The sequence below is a fragment of the Apodemus sylvaticus genome, chromosome 4, assembly GCF_947179515.1.
Source record: "Apodemus sylvaticus chromosome 4, mApoSyl1.1, whole genome shotgun sequence".
Classification (NCBI taxonomy): domain Eukaryota; kingdom Metazoa; phylum Chordata; class Mammalia; order Rodentia; family Muridae; genus Apodemus; species Apodemus sylvaticus.
This window is the reverse complement of record NC_067475.1, coordinates 104,317,217-104,340,128: the sequence shown is the minus strand read 5'-3', so window position 1 is coordinate 104,340,128 and position 22,912 is coordinate 104,317,217.

Below are 22,912 nucleotides of genomic sequence, written 5' to 3'. Positions count from 1 at the left end.
ACCAGAGATTGCATTCCATGTGTATTCCTTTGTGAATGGGTAACTTTACTTTGGATGATATTTTCCAGTTCCAACCACTTGCCTAAAAATTTCATGAATTCATTGTTTTTAATTACTGAGTAGTATTCCACTGTGCAAACGAACCACATTTTCTGTATCCATTCCTCCATTGAGGGACATCTAGGTTCTTTCCAGCTTCTGGCTATTATAAATAAGGCTGCATGATGGAGCATGTGTCCTTATTGCATGCAGGGGAATCCTCTGGGTATATGCCCAGGAGTGTTATAGCTGGGTCCTCCGGAAGTGTCATACTCAGTTTTCTGAGGAACCTCCAGACTGATTTCCAGAGTGGTTGTACCATTTTACAACCCCACCAGCAGTGGAACAGTGTTCCTCTTTCCCCACATCCCCGCCAACACCTGCTGTCTCCTGAGTTTTTAACCTTAGCCATTCTGACTGGTGTAAGGTAAAATCTCAGGGTTGTTTTGATTTGCATTTCCCTAATTACTAATGATATTGAGCATTTCTTAAGGTGCTTCTCGGCCACCTGAATTTCTTCAGGCAAAAATTCTTTGTTTAGCTCTGTACCCCATTTTTAATATGGTTATTTGGTTCCTTGGGGGTCTAACTTCTTGAGTTCTTTGTATATATTGGATATTAGCCCTCTGTCCAATACAGGGTTGGTGAAGTTCTTTTCCCAATTTGTTGATTGTCATTTTGTCCTTTTGACTGTGTCCTTTGCCTTACAGAAACTTTGTAATTTTGTGAGGTCCCATTTGTCAATTCTTGATCTTAGAGCATAAGCTATTGGTGTTCTATTCAGGAATTTTTTCCATGTGCCCATGTCCTCAAGGGTCTTCCCCAGTTTCTTTTCTATTAGTTTCAGTGTGTCTGGTTTTATGTGGAGGTCCTTGATCCACTTGGAGTTAAACTTAGTACAAGGAGATAAGAATGGACCAATTCACATTTTTCTGCATACTGACCTCAAGTTGAACCAGCACCATTTGTTGAAAAGGCTATCTTTTTTCCACTGGATGGTTTCAGCTCCTTTGTCGAAGATCAAGTGACCATAGGTGTGTGGATGAATTTCTGGGTCTTCAATTCTATTCCATGGGTTCACTTGCCTGTCACTGTGCCAATACCATGCAGTTTTTAACACTATTGCTCTGTAGTATTGCTTGACATCAGGGATGCTGATTCCCCCAGAATTTCTTTTGTTGTTGAGAATAGTTTTAGCTATCCTGGGTTTCTTGTTATTCCAGATGAATTTGAAAATTGCTTTTTCTCACTCTGTGAAGAACTGAGTTGGGATTTTTTGGGGGATTGCATTGAATCTGTAGATTGCTTTTGGCAAGATGGCCATTTTAACTATATTAATCCCGCCAATCCACAAGCATGGCAGATTTTTTCATTTTCTGAGGTCTTCTTCGATTTCCTTCTACAGAGACCTGAAGTTCTTGTCATATAGATCTTTCACTTGTTTGGTTAGAGTCACACCAAGATACTTTATATTGTTTGTGGCTATTTTTGAAGGGTGTCATTTCCTAACTTCTTTCTCAGCCTGCTTATCCTTTGAGTATAGGAAGGCAACTGATTTGCTTGAGTTGATTTTATAACCAGCCACTTTGCTGAAGTTGTTTATCAGCTGTAGGAGTTCTCTGGTGGAGGTTTTTGGGTCACTTAAGTAGACTATCATGTCATCTGCAAATAGTGATAATTTGACTTCTTCCTTTCCAATTTGTATCCCCTTGACCTCCTTATGTTGTCGAATTGCTCTAGCTAGAACTTCAAGTACTATATTGAAAAGATATGGAGAGAGAGGGCAGCCTTGTCTTGTCCCTGATTTTAGTAGGATTGCTTCAAGTTTCTCTCCATTTAGTTTGATGTTGGCTACCAGATTGCTGTATATTGCTTTAACTATGTTTAGGTATGGGCCTTGAATTCCTGTTCTTTCCAAGACTTTTAGCATAAAAGGATGCTGAATTTTGTCAAATGCTTTTTCAGCATCTAATGAAATGATCATGTGGTTTTTTTCTTTGAGTTTGTTTATATAGTGGATTGCATTGATGGATTTCCTTATATTGAACTATCCCTGCATCGCTGGGATAAAGCCTACTTGATCATCTTGGATGATCATTTTGATATGTTCTTGGAGTCAGGTGGCAAGAATTTTATTTAGTATTTTTGCATCGATATTCAAAAGGGAAATTGGCCTGAAGTTCTCTTTCTTTGTTGGATCTTTGTGTGGTTGGTTTCAGCGTAATTGTAGCTTCATAGAATGAGTTGGGTAGTGTTCCTTCTGTTTCTATTTGATTTAATAGTTTGAAGAGTATTGGTGTTAAGTCTTCTTTGAAGGTCTGATAGAATTCTGCACTAAAGCCATCTGGTCCTGTGCTTTTTTTGGTTGGGACACTTTCTATGACCCCTTTTATTTCTTTAGGGGTTATGGGACTATTTAGATGATCTATTTGATCCTGATTTAATTTTGGTGTTCAGTATCTGTCTGTGAAACTGTCCATTTCCTCCAGATTCTCCAGTTGTGTTGAGCTTTTGTAGTAGGATCAGATGATTTTTTTAATTTCCTCAGTTTCTGTTGTTATATCTCCCTTTTCATTTTTAATTTTGTTAATCTGGATACTGTCTCTATGCTCTTTGGTTAGTCTGGCTAAAGGATTTTCTTTCTTATTGATTTTTTCAAAGAACCAGCTCCTGGTTTTGTTGATTCTTTGTATTGTTCCCTTTGTTTCTACTTGATTGGTTTCAGCCCTGAGTTTGATGATTTCCTGTCTTCTACTCCTCCTGGGTGAATTAGTTTCTTTTTGTTCCAGGGCTTTCAGGTGTGTCATTAAGCTGCTAGTGTATGCTCTCTCCATTTTCTTTTTTGGAGGCACTCAGGGCTATGAGTTTTCCTCTCATCACTGCTTTCATTGTGTCCCATAGATTTGGGTATGTTGTGCCTTCATTTTCATTAAATTCTAAAAGGTCTTTGATTTCTTTCTTTATTTCTTCCTTGACCAAGGTATCATTGAGTAGAGCATTGTTCAGTTTCCATGTGTATGTGGGCTTTCTGTTGTTTTTGTTGCTATTGAAGACCACTTTTACTCCATAGTGATCTGATAGGAGTCATGGGATTATTTTGATCTTCTTATATTTGTTGAGGTCTGTCTTGTGACCAATTATATGATCGATTTTGGAGAAGGTACCATGGAGTGCTGAGAAAAAGGTATCTTCTTTTGCTTTAGGATAAAATATATAAATATCTGTTAAATATCTGTTCTATAAATATCTGTTAAATCTCAAAGATCCAAAGCTTCAATTAGTTTCACTGTGTCCCTGTTTAGTTTCTGTTTTCCTGATCAGTCCATTGAGGAGAGTGAAGTCTTCAAGTCACCCACAATTATTGTGTTAGGTGCAATGTGTGCTTTGAGCTTTAGTGAAGTTTCTTTTACAAATGAGGGTGCTCTTGCATTTGGAGCACAGATGTTCAGGATTGAGAGTTCTTCTTGGTGTATTTTTCCTTTGATCAGCAAGAAATGTCCCTCCGCGTCTCTTTTGATGACTTTAGGTTGAAAGTCAATTTTATCTGATATTAGCGTGGCTACTCTGGCTAGTTTCCTGAGACAATTTGCTTGTAAATTTGTCTTCCAGCCTTTTACTCTAAGGTAGTTTTTGTCTTTGACACTGAGGTGTGTTTCCTGTATACAGCAAAATGTAGGGTCCTGTTTACTTATCCAGTCTGTTAGTCTATGTCTTTTTATTGGGGAATTGAGTCCATTGATGTTAGGAGATATTAAGGAATAGTGATTACCACTTCCTGTCATTTTTGATGTTATTTTTTATATTTGGTTGGTTATCTTCTTTTGGGTTTGATGAAGGAAGGTTACTATCTTGCTATTCTCAGGGTGAAGTTCCCCTCCTTTTATTGGTGTTTTCCCCCTGTTATCCTTTGTAGGGATGGGTTTGTGGAAAGATAATTTCCACAATTTGTAAATTTGGTTTTGTCATGGAATATCTTGGTTTCTCCATCTACGGTGATTGAAAGTTTTGCTGGTATAGTAGTTTTGGCTGGCCTTTGTGTTCTCTTAGAGTCTGCATGAGATCTGCGCTGGATCTTCTAGCTTTCATGATCTCTGGTGAGAAATCTGGTGTAATTCTGATAGGTCTTCCTTTATATGTTACTTGGCCTTTTTCTCTTGCTGCCTTTAATATTCTTTCTTTGTTTAGTACATTTGGGGTTTTGATTATTATGTGACGGGAGGTATTTTTGTTCTGGTCCAGTCTGTTTGGAGTTCTATAGGCTTTTTGTATATTCATGGCCATCTCTCTCTTTAGGTTCGGGAAGTTTTCTTCCATAATTTTGTTGTAGATATTTGCTGGCCCTTTAAGTTGTAAATCTTTTCTCTCATCTATGCCTATAATACTTACGTTTGGTCTTATTGTGTCCTAGATTTCCTGGATGTTTTGGGTTACAGGCTTTTTACATTTTGCATTTTCTTTGTCTGTTGAGTCCATGGTTTCTATGGTATCTTCGGCATCTGAGAGTCTGTCTTCTATTTCTTGTATTCTGGTGTTGATATGTGCTTCTATGGCCCCTGATTTCTTCCCAAGGTTTTCTATCTCCAAAGTTGTCTCCCTTTGCAATTTCCTAGTTGTTTCTACTTCTGTTTCTAGATCCTGGGTGGTTTTGCTCAGTTCCTTCACTTGCTTGTTTGTGTTTTCCTATAATTTTTTAAGAGATTTTTGTGTTTCTTCTTTCATGACTTCTGCCTGTTGACCCAAGTTCTCCTGTATTTCTTTAAGTGATTTTTGCATTTCCTCCTTATTGGCTTCTATCTTTTGACCCATATTCACCTGCATTTCTTTCAATGATTTTTGTGTTTCCCTTGTAAGGGTTTTTTAACTTTTGATGCGTTTTCTCCTGAATTTCTTTAAGAGATTTATTTATGCCCTTCATGTGTTCCTCTAACAGCATTATGACCAGTGATTTTACATCCAAATCTTGTTTTTCTGGTGTGTTGGGGTATCCCAGACTTGGTGATGTGGGAGAGTTGGGTTCAGATGATGCCATATTACCTTGATTTCTGTTCGTAAGGTTCCTACATTTGCCTGTTGACATCTGGTTACCTCTGGTGTTAGTTTGTCTTGTTGCCACTGGCTGGTGCTTGAACCTCGGGTTAAGGCTATTTCCACACAGCTGGATGACTGGGTTTCCCCTGTCACAGATTGCTGTTTTGCTGCCCTCCTCTTGGGTGCTGTTGGAGCCCTGGTGTGTTCTGCCCCAAGCAATGTTATACTTGGGTTGTCGCTGTGGATGGAACCTGGTGCTGCCTCTCTGCTCTGCCAGGGAGCAAAGACTGTGGCGGGGATCCCGCAGGGCACAGAACCCATGACTGGCTGGCTCACAGATGAACCGTTACTTTGCCCAGAACCTGGGCACAGGTGGCAGTCCGCAGCTTGGTGGTCTTAGTCCCTAGAGGTCTTATACTCAGGATATCTGGGTACCTGGGGTCTCCTGTCCCATCAGCCTCAAAACAAAATTTTCTAATGATATTGCTTTATAGGTTCTTTAAAATTACATACAAGCTCACTAAATGTAAACCTCCCACACTCACCAGGATGCAAAGATAGTATAAAACAATCTGCCAAATCCATAATAATTCTATATGGTGTAAGCAGGCCAGATTATAATGCCTCTACAAGTTCCATGGCCCCATTAACCTTTCCTTTCATAAACCTTAAGTTTGAACTTTGTTTTGAACAACATCTGGATAAATCTGTAATAATGTTGTTTTGGCCTTAGTGTAAGGGTCCAAAAACTTCTGTAGGCAAGATTTGCAAGACAAAAGGAGTGTTATGCAAGCCTTCACTGAGGTTGCTCTGAGATTTGCATTAACTCAAATGTAAATATTTCTTGATCCTGCAGTGAGGACAGATTGGGGGGGTTCGATTCTACTGTCTATGGCTCTAATTTTTGGACAGTCTTTCCTAAAATGATTCATGCCTCCATACTTAAAACATTCCCTATCACCTCACTGCTGTGAAAGTGTTGCTTGTACTGTAGTCCCCTGCAAGCCATCAGCCATAGGCAGACCCTGATTATGTTTGGGTCCAATTTCTGCATAAAGATGAATATATCCAGATAAGTCTGTCTTGCTTCATATGGCTGGATGGCTCCATGGCAGGCTAAATTAGCATTCTCATAAGACAATTGTGTAACAAAAGGAACCCCTGTTGGGGCTTAAAAAGGGGGAGGATGGGGGGTTAGGGGAGTGTGGCTCAGGGGTGTGGGGGAAGGTGTCCAGGCCGGCCCTTGCCTGGGCACCTCTGCCCCTGAGGGACCACACACACACACACACACAGGCATAGTATAGAATAGAGTTTATTCAGAGTAGGGGACGGGAGTTAGTGGTAGAGAAAGGCAGAGAGAGAGAGAAGTGGAGTGGAGGCCAGCCATGACCATGTGGGGGGGGGAGCCCAAGGGGCAGAGAGGTAAGAGAATGTGGGAGAGTAGGAGAGCAAAGAGCAAAGAGGGAGAGGAGGGGCACTTAGCCCCTCTTATAGTGGGCCAGATCTCTGGGGCAGGGCATACCTGGCTATTGCCAGGGAGATGTGGGGTGGAGCTTAGACAAAACATCAACAACCCCTGCTTGAGGATCTCCAAAATGTCTACTAGTTGTTTTTAGTAGTCTATCCACAAATTCCTAAAACAATTCATCAGGAGCCTGTGTGATACCAAATAAATTCCCACTGAGACCTCCTTTCCAATCTTGAGGGGTTAAATTTTGCTTCTACCACTGTATCCAATAAAGCTTGTGTATAAGAGGCTGCAGGTCATTACTGGCCACAGCTGTTTTTAATTTTTATCTAGCAATCATCCTACTTACAAATATGGCTGAGTTAAGGATTCTGATCCTTCAATTGAACTGCAAACTGCAGCCAATGGAACACTGGCAGTTTAACTATAATTTTTAAGTTTCTTTTGCAATATTAGAGCATAACCACAGCAAAACCCAATTTTAAACAATTCATTATCTTTAAAATCAATGCCAAAAGCATTACTTTCTCATTACAAATTTTGGCTGCCAGTTCTTATATACGAATGCATGACAGCACAACTTTTAATACCTCATTAAAGAGACATTGTTTTAAATCTTATCCCTTATAAATTTAATTTCTAGGATAAGAATTACATAAAATATTATCCCAATTTAGAAGTATCTGTAGAGACCTGTTTTCCTGGGTTGGTTCATTGCACATGTTGGGTTTTTTTTTTAATGACTCCAACTCTAAATTACCAGTTTTAAGCTAACTCTCTTGTTACCAATGTTACAAGTTTTTAATACCCAATAGCTTATAAGCCAATATGCTATAACCAAGGCATGCAGAACATATTAATACCTTTAAAACCAATCAGAAACAAAAATAATTGAAGCTGCTACACAAATATTATATATTTAGACAAAATTTTCTTGCTGTAATTTCAAGAGAAAAAGCACCTTGTCACTTGCTGAACCCAAAAATCACAATTGCAGAGGTTTTTCTAGGAAAAAAAACAACCATCAGCCTACTCACCCTAGAACTTGAGAAGATGCTGGCCCCTTTAAAAGCACCTTTTTCTCTAGCTGTGCTTGACTCCCAGTTACAGTGCAAGGTAACTTATCAGTTTCTGTTTTGCAAACTGAGATGGCCTTCTTAAAGTTAAGCAAAATCAAGGGATGGATAGCGAGCAGATAAAGTTTTAACCATTTTTTTTCTTTTCAGCATGAAACATAGAACAACAGTCATTCAAACGATGAAACAAAACCAGACATAAATTGACACATGGACAGATTGGTGCACCAAACACAGGCAGAGAGGGAAGAGAACTTGATGTAACCAGTACTAAGGATATCTCCAGTAGGAGCCAGGGAGGAAGAGGTCTTTTCCTGATTTCCTCCTGTCCCTTAGAGAGCTCTGAAATCCATTTTCCTTCTCTCTCTGTCTGTCTCTCTGTCTCTGTCTCTCTCTCTGTCTCTCTCTCTTTCTCTTTCTCTCTTTCTCTCTCATGCCATTTGTATATTTACCATTCACAGCATAAATATACTTGAGCTAAGAATTTTTCTAACATTTGTAGTTTTTTGGTTTTTACTCATTATATTTTATTTTATTTTTATTTTTAAAGTAGACCCTACTCTTGTCGCCTGAAGTAGCTCTTGGCTTCAGACAATTGCCTATATAGAATTTCCCATCCCAATTCGCTGTCACCCGTGGCTGATGTCAGAGTTGGACAACTCTGACTCAGTCTAGCCTGTATCCTTTTGGCACTACCTGCAATTAACAGCCTTCAAAAGATGAAATTTATAGTACTAACATTAATGCTGTGTGTTGCTTACCATGGCGGATACCATTACTTCTTCCGTTTTCTGTGGAGCTCCACCAAAGACACCATCCCTTAGATGGTTCTCTGTGTTCAAGCCCCTCATTCCAGCACCACCTGTAGCTGTCCAGCGGCCATGGAGAACCAGGTACACCTGGAAGGGGGGCTGGGGATGAAGTAGAATGGGTGGATGGGAGAAGTATGGAGCCATGACAAAGGTTCTAATCAAGGCTCAAAGTTTAATTTTCAGCTCTGTGTATATATAGGGGGGAAACCCAACGATGCATCCGATGCATCTGATGCATCTGTTGGTTGTTTGGGCTGGGTTCTGTTGCTTTGTTTCAGATGGATTCAGTTGCAAAATAAGCTCAGTGGGCAGTCTGCTTCTGCAGAATACTGCAGGGCCAGGCAGGAGACTTCCACCTTGGTGGAAGACTCTACACAATTGGGGGATGAGGGGAGGGGAAGCAACTGTGGAAAATAATTAAAGTCTAATCAGCCTGCTCAGGACTGGGGGAAGAGCACAGAAACTTCTTTTACATTATTCTGAATTTGAAAAGCTATGATTTTTATTTAGTCAACCAAGTAGATAATCTGAGTTTGCTTTGATTAATAGAAATGAACATTCCTAGGGATAGTATACCCTGGTCTGACACAGCCATCCTACTGTAAGACCTCCAAAAAACCGAGGGTACCCCAGCACCCCACACCCCGGAAGGCGACACCCAAATCACTCGCGAGAAACGATCTCGATGCAATAACATGAGGATTTCTTTATTCCAGAATTCTGGGTTCCACAGCCTAAACCGCACAAGGTTAGAGGACTGTGGACCACGAGTGCCGAATTGGACAGCTTTTATAAGTTTACGACAAAGCCTGCGAATCACAAACCAATCATTTCTTAGCATGGAGAGCCCGCGAAATGCGAGCCAATTGATTTGTACCACTCCATAGTTTATAGGCCAGTCAGTTTAAATTATTGGAGCCCACGCTCAGTGGACCAATTAGTTTCCTATTTTTTTGAATGTCTATAGCTGCGTGAACTCCTGCATAGGGGTAATGGCGTAATCAATTTACAGAAGCAAGGTAAGCTTAGCCCATTTCCAGTTACCTTATGGGGCCAGGATCACCTATTCAAGGCCTTTCTGCTAGCTCTAAACAAAGGGCGGGCTCTGGAATGTGACCTTTTACCTAGTTTCTAACAAAGCGAGATAGCATTTTAAACTTCTGACTTCTTGGGGTCATTAGAGTTAGGCTGTATTATTTTCTATTCTTTCACTACCAGGTATTACAGTTTAGAGTCCCACAAAGCAGAGATTCAGTGCAGTGTGCCTCAACTGTATGGCAGGCACACCACATCCTGGAGCCCCTCTACCACCCCTAAAAAGGAGATATAAATATATATTTTTAACCCGTATATAAGCATGTAACAAAATCAAATTACTACTTTAAGTTATGATAGCTTATGAAAAATTTTTGCTTAGAAACTATAGTTATATAGAAGTAACACAAGTTAAAGTGTAACCTAAGAATGCTGATTTCTGCCTATGTGTTGAAGGGTCTACTACCTTTTATCTTAGGAAGGCAAATACTACTGTCTGTACTGGCTGATTTTGTGTGTCAACTTGACACAGGCTGGAGTTATCACAGAGAAAGGAGCTTCAGTTGGTGAAGTGCCTCCATGAGATCCAGCTATGGGGCATTTTCTCAATAGCTCTCAATTAGGGGGGAGGGTCCCATGTGGGTGATACCATCTCTGGGCTGGTATTCTTGGGTTCTATAAGAGAGCAGGCTGAGCAAACCAGGGGAAGCAAGCCAGAAAATAACATCTCTCCATGGCCTCTGCATCAATTCCTGCTTCCTGACCTGCTTGAGTTTCAGTCCTGACTTCTTTAGTGATGAACAGCAGTGTGGAAGTGTAAGCTCAATAAACCCTTTCCTCCCCAACTTGCTTCTCGGTCATGATGTTTGTGCAGGAATAGAAACCCTGACTAAGACACTGTCCTTAAAGGGCACATTACTACAGCTCTTTGGACAAAAGGCATACTAGATAACTCGTTTGCTAAGAAAATACATTTTATTGCTACCAGCAAAATAAATAAATAAATAAATAAATAAATAGTCTCCAACAAAATGTTTACCCCTGCAATTTCTGTTTCTGTAAACATGCCCATGACAAAATTCCTTTTGGTGAGCGTAAAGACTCAAAAAACATCTGTTAACTGACCTATAAAAGCTATAGGAGATTGTACTAGGCTGCAATACCTTTGCCAGGAGTCAGCTTGGGTTCCTGTGGGTAGTAAATAAAGAGTTGTTCTCCCATCTTGTGAGAGCATTGATTCTTTGCTGTTTGAGATTATCATAACACTCTTACCTCTTTGAAGGTGACAGAACCTTATGTGTCATGAGTAAAAATGAAAATGCCACATCTTCCCATGTGACCCAATCCTGACTCGTGCTGTGTAATGGAAAATCTGGTGTGAGACCCAGGCAAGCGGCAGATGAGGGGAAAAGCAGATGAGGAAAGAGGAGGAGAGAAGGGCAGGGAGAGAAGAAGAAAGTCCTATACCACCTGGTAAGAAAACAAAGCAACAAAGAAACCCCAATCTCCTCTTCTAGATTTTGGATACTGATTTAAGGGAAAGTGGCATTAGTCACTTTGTGACAAAAAGATGTTCCTGACAAATCTGAGATGCCAGATTGTAATGACGGAACTGGGTGGAAAGGGGTGATCCCTTTCTTCTCCATCACATGGGTAACAGACAAAACTCCTGTAAATAAAAGACAGGTTAGCAAAAGAAAAAAACACATTCATCTGATTTAAGCTTTATGTGACATGGGGAAAAATACTTACTTTATGCTTAGGTTCAATGAAGCAGGTGCAGCCAACCATGTGGAAATGTGATTGGACAAAAAGAACACAATTTAATGGTAATAGCCCAGCAATGCCTACCTGTCCAACTTCTTCTGGATCTTTTGAGTGGTAGCAATTATTCTTCTTAGCCATGAGGAGGAACCCTCAGAGAAAGGGTCTTGTGACCTTTTATGACACAATGATGGACACCATACAAAACCTTCATTGTCCACTTGATAGGACCTAGGCAAGGATGGGTGTCATATATAACCTTTCTTGCCAACTTGATGGTATCTATAATCTCCGCAGAAATAATTTTCTGGGCAAGTCTGTGAGGGATTGTGTAGATAAGTTAATTACGGTGGTGTGAAGATCCACCCTAAATGCCAGCAGTACAGTTCCACAAGCTAGAGTATCGGACTTAGCCTAAGGAGAAAGGGAGCGAAGTGCACCAGGTACTGTTCTCTGCTTCCGGTCTGTGGCTGCAGCGTGATCATCTGCCTTATGCTCTCCCACTAGACCCTTGAACTATAAACCAAAATGAATCTTTCATCCTTTAAAATTCTTCTTGTCAGTTCTTTGACCACAGCAACATGAAAAGTAATTGATTCAGTAAGTGATTAATTCAGTAATTAGGTAATCCAATAGGCATGTCAGAGAATTTCCTTTTGGCCAGGGCTTAGAATGTTGAGAGATAATGATAATATTTGTGACTGATTTTGTGGAAGGTTGGTTCTAGATTTATAACTGCCTTTGAGAAGAGGAATTTTAGTTTCAGAAAAAAGGAATATTGCCTCAGAGAAGATTAGGAGCCAGAGAGAAAAGGGCAGGAGGGTAGAGGGGCCTTCAATCTAAAGCTGCTCTTGAGGTTTCTCAGGTCCCTTAATTCAGAGTACTCAGCATAGAGGGTTCTGTGCTTTGAGGCATATTTTCCTGGCCCTCAACACTAGTGTCTGTGCCTTTAAGAACTGCTGAGCCACGGCAACAGTGCTGGAAACCTGTATCTCCAGGCTTTCGGGGTATTTACTACCTCTAGCTTAAATATTCTGTCTCCAGATACCCAGAAACATAGCATCTAATAGCTGCATGACTTTATGCAAACAAAGGCTACATTTAGCAGGAGTCCTTACTGTTTTCTTCTGACATCCTCGGAACTTATGTCGGCTGACTTTCCTAAGTGAGAAACAAGATTCTGCTATTATTACGACATAGTATCACCTGTCAGTGCTTGATTCCATCTCTAGGCTTTTAGCTCTTATGGCTTGATAGCCTCCTACTTGTAGCTAAGAGATGCTGATTGATGCAGACCATGACAACTTGACATGCATGCAAGTGTGGCTGGAAAATGAGAGTTGCTCTCCTGACGAAATGAGGAGAGCCTGCTCAGCCTCCAGTCTCCTTGATACCTTCTAGGTTTGCTCAAGAAAACCACTACCAGAGTCAGCAAGATGGATTAGCAGGTAAAACCACTTGCTGCCTAGCCTGATGACTTTATTGCAGCTAAACACAAGAGACTGCTCATCCATAACTCCCAAAGATTCTTGTATGAAGACCTTTTGTCTGGCTGGGGTAGCACACTGATATCACACAAGCCCAAGTGTCCTAGGGTTAATGGCCCAGAAGCCCTTAACAAATCTTATGAAGGGATGTGGATGGGAAACAGCCTAGCCTCCATACCTGTCCAGTTTTGATTTATATTCTAGTCTGTCCACACTAAGCACCTTCATCTAGATGGCGCAAAGCTCGGTGGGGGGAGGGGGAACACATTGGTCGGCTGTTTTCCCTGTCTCTCTTCTCCACTGACTTACTGAAGTTTCCAAATTGTCTCAGTTAGAATTCTATTGCTGTGAAGAGACACCGTGATCAAGACAACTCTTAGAAAGGCAAACATTTAGTTGGGGCTATCTTGCATTTTCAGAGGTTCAGTCCATTTTCATCATGGTTGGAAGCATAGTATAATTCAGGCTGGCATGGGGCTGGGAAAGAAACTGAGAGTTCAACATCTTGATCTGAAGGCAGCCAGAAGACTGTCCCCTGCAGGCAAGCAGGAGGAGGGCCTCTTCTGCACTGGGAGGCGCTTCCTCATAGGAGGAGATCTTGAAATCCACCCTCACAGTGACAGGCTTCCTCTAACAAGGCTACATGTCCTTCAATAAGACCACACCTCCTAATAGTGCCACTTCCAGTGGGCCAAGCATATTCAAACCTTCCCACAGATGTTCACTCCTGTTTACTCTCTCCTCTGGAAGAAATGCATTTGATCCTTTTTATTTACTTTGTTTTAATACAAAGGGTCTTTCTATGTAGCCCTAGCCATCCTGGAACTTAACATAGTTCTGAGGAGAAGCCTCAGGAGAAGCATTGCAGCCAGGAGGGAGAATATCCCTGACTGAATTTGAGTGCTACAGAGTAACAGCTCTGCCCTGTTACTCTTCTTGCAGCTCCCAAGCAAGAATAGCCCCCGCTGAGCTGAGCTGAGCATAGGAGCTTTAGCCCTGTTTTACTTCTTCACAGCAAATCTCATAGAAGAGATTTATTGGTAGAGACAAATACAGGGACAGTGAGAAGATCACCAAACTGAACACAGGGCAAGACTTCTCACGGGGTGGAGCTACTCAGGGTGGCTTGAGATTAGTGGCTCTTTGTGGCAAGCTCAGAGGTTGGTGGGGTTTTATTCAGACTTTTCATCTAAATGCAGTATCAACTGGGGAGGATCTTATTGAGGGGCTGGAGATGACTTTTTTGGCAGACACAGAGGCTAGAAATGCTGTTGACCGAGAGGCCTGAGGGGGATGGGTGGGCTATTGACTCATGTCTCAAGTTTATGTAGACTTAAACTCTAAGGTAAATTGTGAGGTAAAACAAAATAACTTTCCTCAAATAAACTGCGATTTTATACTGAGGAGCCAGATTCCTGGTCCTGGTCCTGGTCCTGGTCCTAGTCCTGGTCCTGGTCCCTGTCTGACAATGCCAGACCAGGTAAAGCTCCCTTGGGGTGAAAAAGCCAGTTTTGACATTTGCTTTGGGGGCATAGCTAGTTTTGATACTGTTGGTACAAAGTTGGTTCTGGAGCTCACAGACAGGCATAAGTTGGACACACCTTCCCCTGAGTTCCCTGTCATCAGCAATGACAACTGAGGCTTTCGGGCACTGCTGCCTCCTCCCCAGCTTCAACTTCTTAGTTTCTCCAGGCCACTGATCTAAGGTCCCAAGGCTGTGAAGGTCCAGCCTCAGCTGCACTGGAGTCCTGAGGTGATGCTGTCCTAGATGTAGAGGCCAACAGCACATGCTGAAATATCAGAGCCTCTCTCAGGGACCAGAGCCAAAGTTGAATGAAGCTTCCAGAGGAGGGGGGTGTCACCCAGGGTAGCTGAAGAGGAGGGCACATGGATGGGGGAGCTGAGGGGGTACCCAGATTCAAAACTTGAACTGGCCTGGCCTGGCATAGCTAGACACTCTGCAGTCAGGTGTAGTGCCAGTGCAGGAGCTGTGGCCAGGTGTCTTTAAGTCTGGAGCTGGAGCCAGGGTTGTGGGGGTGAGGAGGGGGTGAGGGTGGCATGGCTATACTATATAGTCTTCGACCCTTACAAAGGAAACTTCCCTTTGAAATAGAGGAGACCATTTCAGAAAACCACAACCAATCAAAATATAGAGTCCTCAAGCCTAGTCCAATGAGTACATCTGTTGGAGTAGGTGTAGCCTTGTGGGAGGAAGTGCGTCACTATGGAGGCGGGATTTGAGGTCTCACATGCTCAAGATATACCTAGTGTGGCAGGCTCCTTCTGCTGCATGAGGACCTACATGTATAACTCTCAGCTTCTTCTCGAGCACCATGTCTGTGTGCGTGCTGCTATGATGCTAATGGACTAAACCTCTTAAACTATAAGCTAGCCCTAACTAAATGTTTTTCTTTATAAGCGTTTCACAGTCATGGTCTCCTTAACCCTAACTAAGGAAACTTCTTGTCATACAGCAATCATACAGAATGAGCACATTATATTTAAGAATATATATGTATATACATATGTAAGAATTAATGAAAAGAGAGGCAATGAATTTGAAAGAAAGCAAGGAGGGGCAGTAAAGGGTTTGAAGGAAAGGGGGAAAAGGGAGAAATAATACAATTACATTATATTCTCCAGAACAAAAGAAAAGGGGTTGGCTTCAAAACTGTTAGCCTCCTGCCTCCGCTTCCCCACTGCTGAGACTATAAGCATGCATGTGTTCATTCCTGGTTTCTTTTTCTTGTTTTATTCTTTAATCTTTTTTTTACAGTCCAGCCTTTTTATAGCTGTCAGTCAAGGTCCACCACTTGCTTTGTCTTTGGTATTTGACTCTTGAATGGAATCACACCGAGACTTTTCATAATGTTCTCATTAGCCCTTCCTTTATGGATCGATGCAGCTCCTTCTAATGGACACTTGCCTTTTCTGAACCATATTCTTTAGCTGTTCACCCCATTCTACGGGTTATCACATAATCCATTCAATAAACTCATTTTGGAGTGAGGGAGCTAAAATTGCTTCCTGTGATTTGAAGTAAAAATAAAAGCAATGAATATAGATGATATATTATTGCCTCTCTCCAGCTAGCAAGCCTTGGTGATAAAAATGAATGAGTTATAAAAAAAGATGAGCATTAAATGTTATATATTTGTTATTCATAAAATCAGTCTATACAAATTACTTTAAAATGTCAATATTTTCTATTTTTCCCATATCTTACTTTTAAATATCTTTTTCAAAGTGGAAGAATATCTTTAGAATATGTTAACCCAAAGCTATAGGATCCACGTGATTTATTAACCTGAAGAACAAAGTAACTTGGTAGTAAGATAGGGTCACTGTACTTGGTATTTTTGGTTTTTCTTTTGTGTGTGTGTGTGTGTGTGTATCTGTGTGTGTGTGTCCTGTTATGTCTATTTAATTATAACCACCTAGTGTAGTATCTTTAAGTAAATATTTTAGAAGTAAAATATTAAAAGATTTCCATGCCAAGAAAGCAATAATGTTGCAATCATGAAGAACACTTGCTTATGTATAATAATCTTAATGTGACCAAGGCAACTCTTACACAGGACAACATTTAATTGGGGCTAGCTCACAGGTTCAGAGGCTCAGTCCACTGTTACCATGGAAAGAGCATGGCAGTGTCCAGGCAGGCGTGGTACTAGAGAAACTGAGAATTTTAAGTCTTCATCCAAAAAAGAAAAAAAAAAAAAGCTAGGAATAGTCTGTCTTCCAGGAGGCTAGGAGGAGGATCTAAGACCACCCTGATAGTCATACACTTCCTCCAACAAGGCTACACCTCCCAATAGTGCCATTCCCTAGGCCAAGCATATTCAAAGCACCACAGGTGCCCAAAGAGTTTGTTAAGCCTCATTTATGGGGTGTTTCTGTGGAGATTTAAAAGAGAATGTTCACAGTAGGGTGCATATATTTGCAGGGTTAGTCCCCAGTTGATGAATTGCTTGGAAAAATTACAAGGTCTGGGATCCTCAGGGAAAATATGGCCTTATGCAAGGAGCCATAGCACAGGGAGGGGTGGGCTTTGAAATTTCACAAGCTCATGCTAGGCCCAGTGTTGAGCTCTCTATCTGCTGCTTGTGGATGAGAATGTAACGTTCTCAGCAACTGCTCTAGTGCCATACTCTCTGCTATGATAACAGACTAACCCTATGAGACTGAAAGCAAGGCCCCAATTAAATGCTTTCTTTATGAGTTGTCTTGGTCCTAGTGTCCATTTACAGCAAAAGAAAGACAGTTTATTTGCAGATTTCTGGATAAGGTTAACACTTGCGTTGACAGAATAAATAAAGCAGACAGTCCTGACCAATATGGATGGCCTTCTGTCTGTCAAAGCCTTAGGTAGATCAAAAGGCTAAGAGAGAATTCTGCCTATCTTTGCTGTGGCTATGGGGCTATGGTCTTCTCCTGACTTGGCTCAAATTCACACTAGGACTAACATCACTAACTCATCTATGTCTTAGGCTAGAGCTGTTAGCACCAGCTCCTTGTGCCTGGACCACTCAGACTACATAAACATATAAGCCAGTCATTTATAATCTATGTCTGTCTGTCTGTCCATCTGTCTGTGTCTCTCTAAACACAGACACACACACACACACACACACACACACACACACATGCTGCCCATTAACTATGGTTCTCTTGAGAAACATGACTAATAATTTTTCACAAAGAATAATAGGTTCAGATGTTTTCTGGATTTTCTCACCAGTATATTTAAAGAGAATACTGATAGACTGTGCCATGTTCTAGTCATAGAGATATCGTAAGTGTCTCCACTGGATAGCAGTATAAGAAGCAAGGAGTTGGATGATCACACCTATAATTTTGAACAGTTCTGGAAGGTGAGAAACACAGTGAAATTGGTTGCTTGTTTCTAATGTCACCAGGCACAGTGGGAAGAAAACATAAAAGATCAGGGAAGCAAACTCCTACCTTGAGTGCTAGATGAATGATCTTAAGTCTAATATGTGTGTCATGGGGCAAAGATTGACAAATATTAATACAGACTCTGTCATTCCATAATGAGTGCAATTATGGTGCAAATTGAATTTCAAGAGTCATAGAGATGTAACTTAAAAGTTATGGTATTGATTAATAAGTAACTGGATTTTTAAAAATCAGAGCAGAGACATAGAGGTAAAGGTGAGGATATTGAGCTTCTAGAGAAGTCTACCTCTGCCAATAGAAAGCCCTCTCAACACCCAGTAGAACTGATATATGAAACTGGTCCACAATGCACAGCTTGAATTTGATCATGAATAAATAACTGGGAAATAGTTTTCGGAATTATCAAGGTCATAAAATGCAAGCAAAAGCTTTGGAATTTTCACAGAGTAAGGAAGAGCAGGAAGACATATCAATTAAGTATGTCATGGAATTCTGGGTTAAGATCTGGTTTAAACAAAGAGTAGTAGTTGAATAACTGAAAAGAAAACGAGTAGTAACAAGTGAGTTAACAGGACGATTTGAATCTCAACTTCCTATTTCTGACAACTGTGCTACAAGCATGTAGGATGTTAACATGATCAAATTACACAGGTTTTCAGTAGTATATACCTGTGATCCCAGCCATAAGGGATGCTGAGCCAGGAGAATTGTGAGCTTGAATCCAGCCCATGCATCACAAGCAGCATAGCAAGGGCCTGTCTTCTACAACAAAAAGCTAGAACACAAAGTATATTACACAAACCTGTGATAAAATAGCAACTGAAAGTGGAAGTTACACAGAGGAAGTAAATATGGAAAATATTCGAAATACTGGTTATGCCTTCTGATATTGCACTGTGTTCAGAGCAAGCCATGCTCTGAGAAAAAGTGTAAAGAAAAAGTGAGTTGTAAGAAAATAAACCACAAGTCATCATGAAGAGATGTGTAAAATGACCACTTACTAAAAAGAACCTTGAGGTAGGGAACTGACTGAAGAAAAGGTTGGAAGTATTAAAACATATAAATGAAAACAAAACTTCCCACATATAATCCATTTCTGTTCTCTGTTAATTTCTAACAATAAAGCATGATTATTATATTTGACAGACATGGTCTATTTCTTCTAACAAGAATTATCTACCTGTAACTTTTAAGTAGTAATTTCTTTCTCCTCCTACAAACAGGAAAGGAAAGCTAAAGGAAATTATACATAAATCAAAAGTATCTACATAAAAATTGAATTATGCTTCAAGGAAAAGGAGGCTGGATGTATACCAACTACCCAAGAAGCCAGGGCTAGGACATCATTTGAGTGCAGGCATTCATGGCCACCTAGGTAATGGAGTAAGTTTCTTGAAAATGAGAAAGAAACTGATGACTGGTTACACAGTAGCTAAGTGAAAAGAATCTTCTGCATACCATAAAATAATAGTAATGATGATGGTGTACAGGGGCAGAATTTGAGCATTCAGGATATGAAAACCACTGTTAAGAATTTCACATGTGAATCTGTGTGATACTGCATATGAGGTAGTTGGGCTAATTCTGTTGTACAGATTGTAGGAATGCAAGTGTTAAAACACAATATGAACACAAGCAATTTGGTGCAAAGGGGGACCTTTTAACCACAAGGTTACTACTCTGCCTTGAATGTATAAGAAAAGATGACTAAACAAACAAAGGAATTCCCCCTTCTCCTGGGAGATAGATGGTCCTTCCAACTTGTAGTACTTTCACATCTTCATAAATCAGTGCCTAACAATCAAATGTCCCTGCCATGTCTCTCATGGAGAAACTGGATCTAAAGAGGACATGTGAAACACTCACACCCCTTGCCTCCTCACTGAAACTGAGTGCAGCTCCTTGCAAACCAATTTTCTTAAAGACACTTCAGAATGATCCTTTCCTGCCACCCAGATACCACTTTGTCCTCAGGAGGGACTCCTCCATGCAAAATGCTTGGAGAATGATCTCTCAGGTAGAATTTGATTCTCTGCTCAGAATTAGCCATTGGGAAGGGATTCTGTGGAAGATGGGGATGCAAATAAATGCTCCAAAGTGTAAAGTTTAGATACTTTAAAACACCTCTATTTCACATATTCAGAAAATATGGACACTAGCATTCAGAACACATTGATATTAACTGAACATGAAAACGACATGATGGAAACGGTGGAAAATTTATCCTGGAGAATGGAATTTGCAAATGCAACTTGAATACGGTTAACTAGAAAGTCTACAGCAGCCAGAGAACACGTGAATCAACCCTGAGCCTGGCTGTTGTCATTCGAAGGGCCTTTATTTCCTACTCTTAAGGCCTTAGAATGTCTACTTCATAGAGCTTCTACTTCAGCAGAGGCTCTCCAGCTCTGCTTGAAGTGCCTTTTATCATAAGCTACCTTTGATTTCCCAGCTTTAAAGGAGAGGCGTATGGACAAACAATGGCATTCAATGATGTCACACGATGTCAAATGGTACCCCTAAACCCTGAATAAGAAGCAGACAAGAGTGAGAACACTGAACGCTGGAGAAGGTGTTTAGCAAGGGTCATAGTCATTGTGCTGTTGCTGTGAAGGACACCATAGCCACAGCAATTCCTATAAAGAAAAGGATTTAGTTTAGGCTTGTATAGTTTCAGAGGTTTAGTTCATTGTTGTCATGGCAGGGAGCATAACAGCTCAGTTTTCTAATCTTAAAGAATAAGGTTGACCACCATACAGCATGGAAGAACAAGACATCTACCTTTCTTCCTGAGGTAGTGGAGGTCTCTTGTTCTTGTATAAGATCTAGTACAAGAAAATCAGCCTGACGTAAACCAGCCTAATGTAAGTCTGCAGTAAACCAGACCCAGGTGTGATCACTCTAGCTCTGTTTAGCCCATCCCTCTCCATGTCAAGTGTTTGCATGGCTTTCAGCTAGTCAGCTGTTCGCACAGCTGCTGAGATTAGGCTACTGCAGCTGCCACCGTCATTGCCATCATTGAGCTGTTCCCATTTGCAGCACCGGCTCAGGTCCAGTCCAGTGCTCCAAAGGGGCTCCAGCTCTGCAGTGGATGCCTAGAGGGGCTGCAAAGCACCAGCTAGAATCATGCGAGTCAATGCCTCCTCGGATCTACTGAAAAGTGGATAGAAAGTCATAGTGACATCAACTTCTCACCTTCCTTCCCGACTGCAAGCTGCCCTTAGGTGCAGCCTTTAGGTGACGTCTTAGACCCTCACAAATGGCTACTCTTGTAAAGCTTCAGTGATCTTAGTAACTTATGCCTTTGTATTTTCTTTCTTCTCTGCCTCGTCCTGTTTTCTCCCTCATACTCACTTCCCTGGGAATGTTTCCTCGACTGATGTGTTGTCAAGATGGCTCAGAGGGTAAAGGTGAAATTGTCATGCAAGTCAGGAAAACTCACCTGGATCGTTGAATCCCACATAAAGGTGGAAGGAGAGAATTAATTACACAAAGTTGTTCTCAAACATCTTCAATGATACTGTGGCATGTACACACAAGGCAAAACATTAAAATGCTCATTATTCATACATAAATGATATATTACTTTTTTCCCTTTAACTCCAGGGAGTGTTGCCCACTAGTCATAGAAACATGAAAAAGCACCAACTCACCTTATCACCTCAACCAGCTGGTGGCTCCATAAAGAACATCTTCACCCTCATAACAGGAGAGAGGCACTGCCTAGAGCGGTTCTTAACTACATCTTTATTAAAGTCTCTTTATAGGGAAATGTGTGAAGGGGAAAGAGGCTCATGTAAGAAGAGATGGAATAGTCTGCTCGTCTCTTCCTATCCCACTAAGACACTGAGCAAATCACAAATAAGACTCACTTTTCTGAGCCTATGAATGGGGCCTAACATCATCTCTTCACAAGTCTATTATGACTATATAAGATGCTCCAAATGTAAAACATCCTAGGATGCAGAGTGTTGTATGATTTCAGCTACCTGACCACAAGCAACTAAGTAGTCACTAAATTAAAAGGGGATAAAAAGTTGGGCTGGATAGGAACAGGAAAAGTAACCAACATGTAGAAAGATCAATGGTTGTAACACTTGGAGCAAGGTCTTATGAGGGTACAATCGGCAGATATCAGGCATGCTATTTTCTTCCACATTTTACTTAAGTTTTTCATTCACCAGTTTATCAAAAACTTACTGACTACACATACATGCTAGGTCCTAAGCTAGGAAAAGGGTACAAGGCATGACTCTGCCTTATGGCTAATGGGGGAAACGGAAATGTGAATATATCAATATAATACAATGGATTCTAAGGTTCTCTAGTTCATTGGAGGCTTGATAATTTTAGAAGAATCTGTCAAACTTCTGTGCAATTATAGAACCTTACTTTGTTCAGATAAAGGATTTTTAAGTGGGAAAGTTGCTTAATCAGATTCATGTTAAGCAACATTGCTTCTGTCCTCTGTGGATATCTTTACTGTCACAACTATTCCGGCTACTTCACTGCTTAGATTTGGAACATCAGTGCAGCCTCTAAGGAAAAAGCCACAAGGAAACTGAAACTCCACAGGGTTTGTCCCAAATCAGAGCTGCAGAGACCAGCAGGTCTCCCACACATTCAGCATTGCAAAGCCTGTTAATATCTTGATAAAGACGTCACTTGTTTGATTTCCTTGGCACTGAGTCAGTCTGGAATCTGTCCTCTGAACAAATCTTAATGAGTGGGATCTGAACATCAAATGCTTTTTTATTAAAATGAAGCTTTTTGCCTCCTCTTGGTTAATACAGAACTCTCAAATGACTATCTTGAAATTGGTTTCTCTTCTTTTCCTGTGTTGGTAGAAGACTATAATATATATATGGCCAAAAAGATGGATGTGTATTACCTAGCTCCTGTCTGCAAACATTCACCTTATGACTGAATACATGAATTTTCTTTCCTAATTTAATTTTTAGAGTAAAGAGTGCTTAAATCATAAAAAGTAGCTAAATTCTCTTCATAGCAATTTAGTTTCTAAATCTCTGTGTTAGATCAATGGTTTCTAAAATAAAAATGGTAACAGATGAATCAAGGTCACAAAAGAGAACATTAGAGGTTCAAAGGCTACACACAAGACAGAAATACTTCAAGCTCATTAAGACAATTGAAATGAGTTTTGGTTCCTTTCACCTTGATATTCCTTCTTCCAACAAATTTCTGGGTTTATGAAAGGTGACTCCTAGCATTGAAGAAAAGCTAAGAGTTGGGATGAAAGAAACAGGGACTGATGGCCTAATG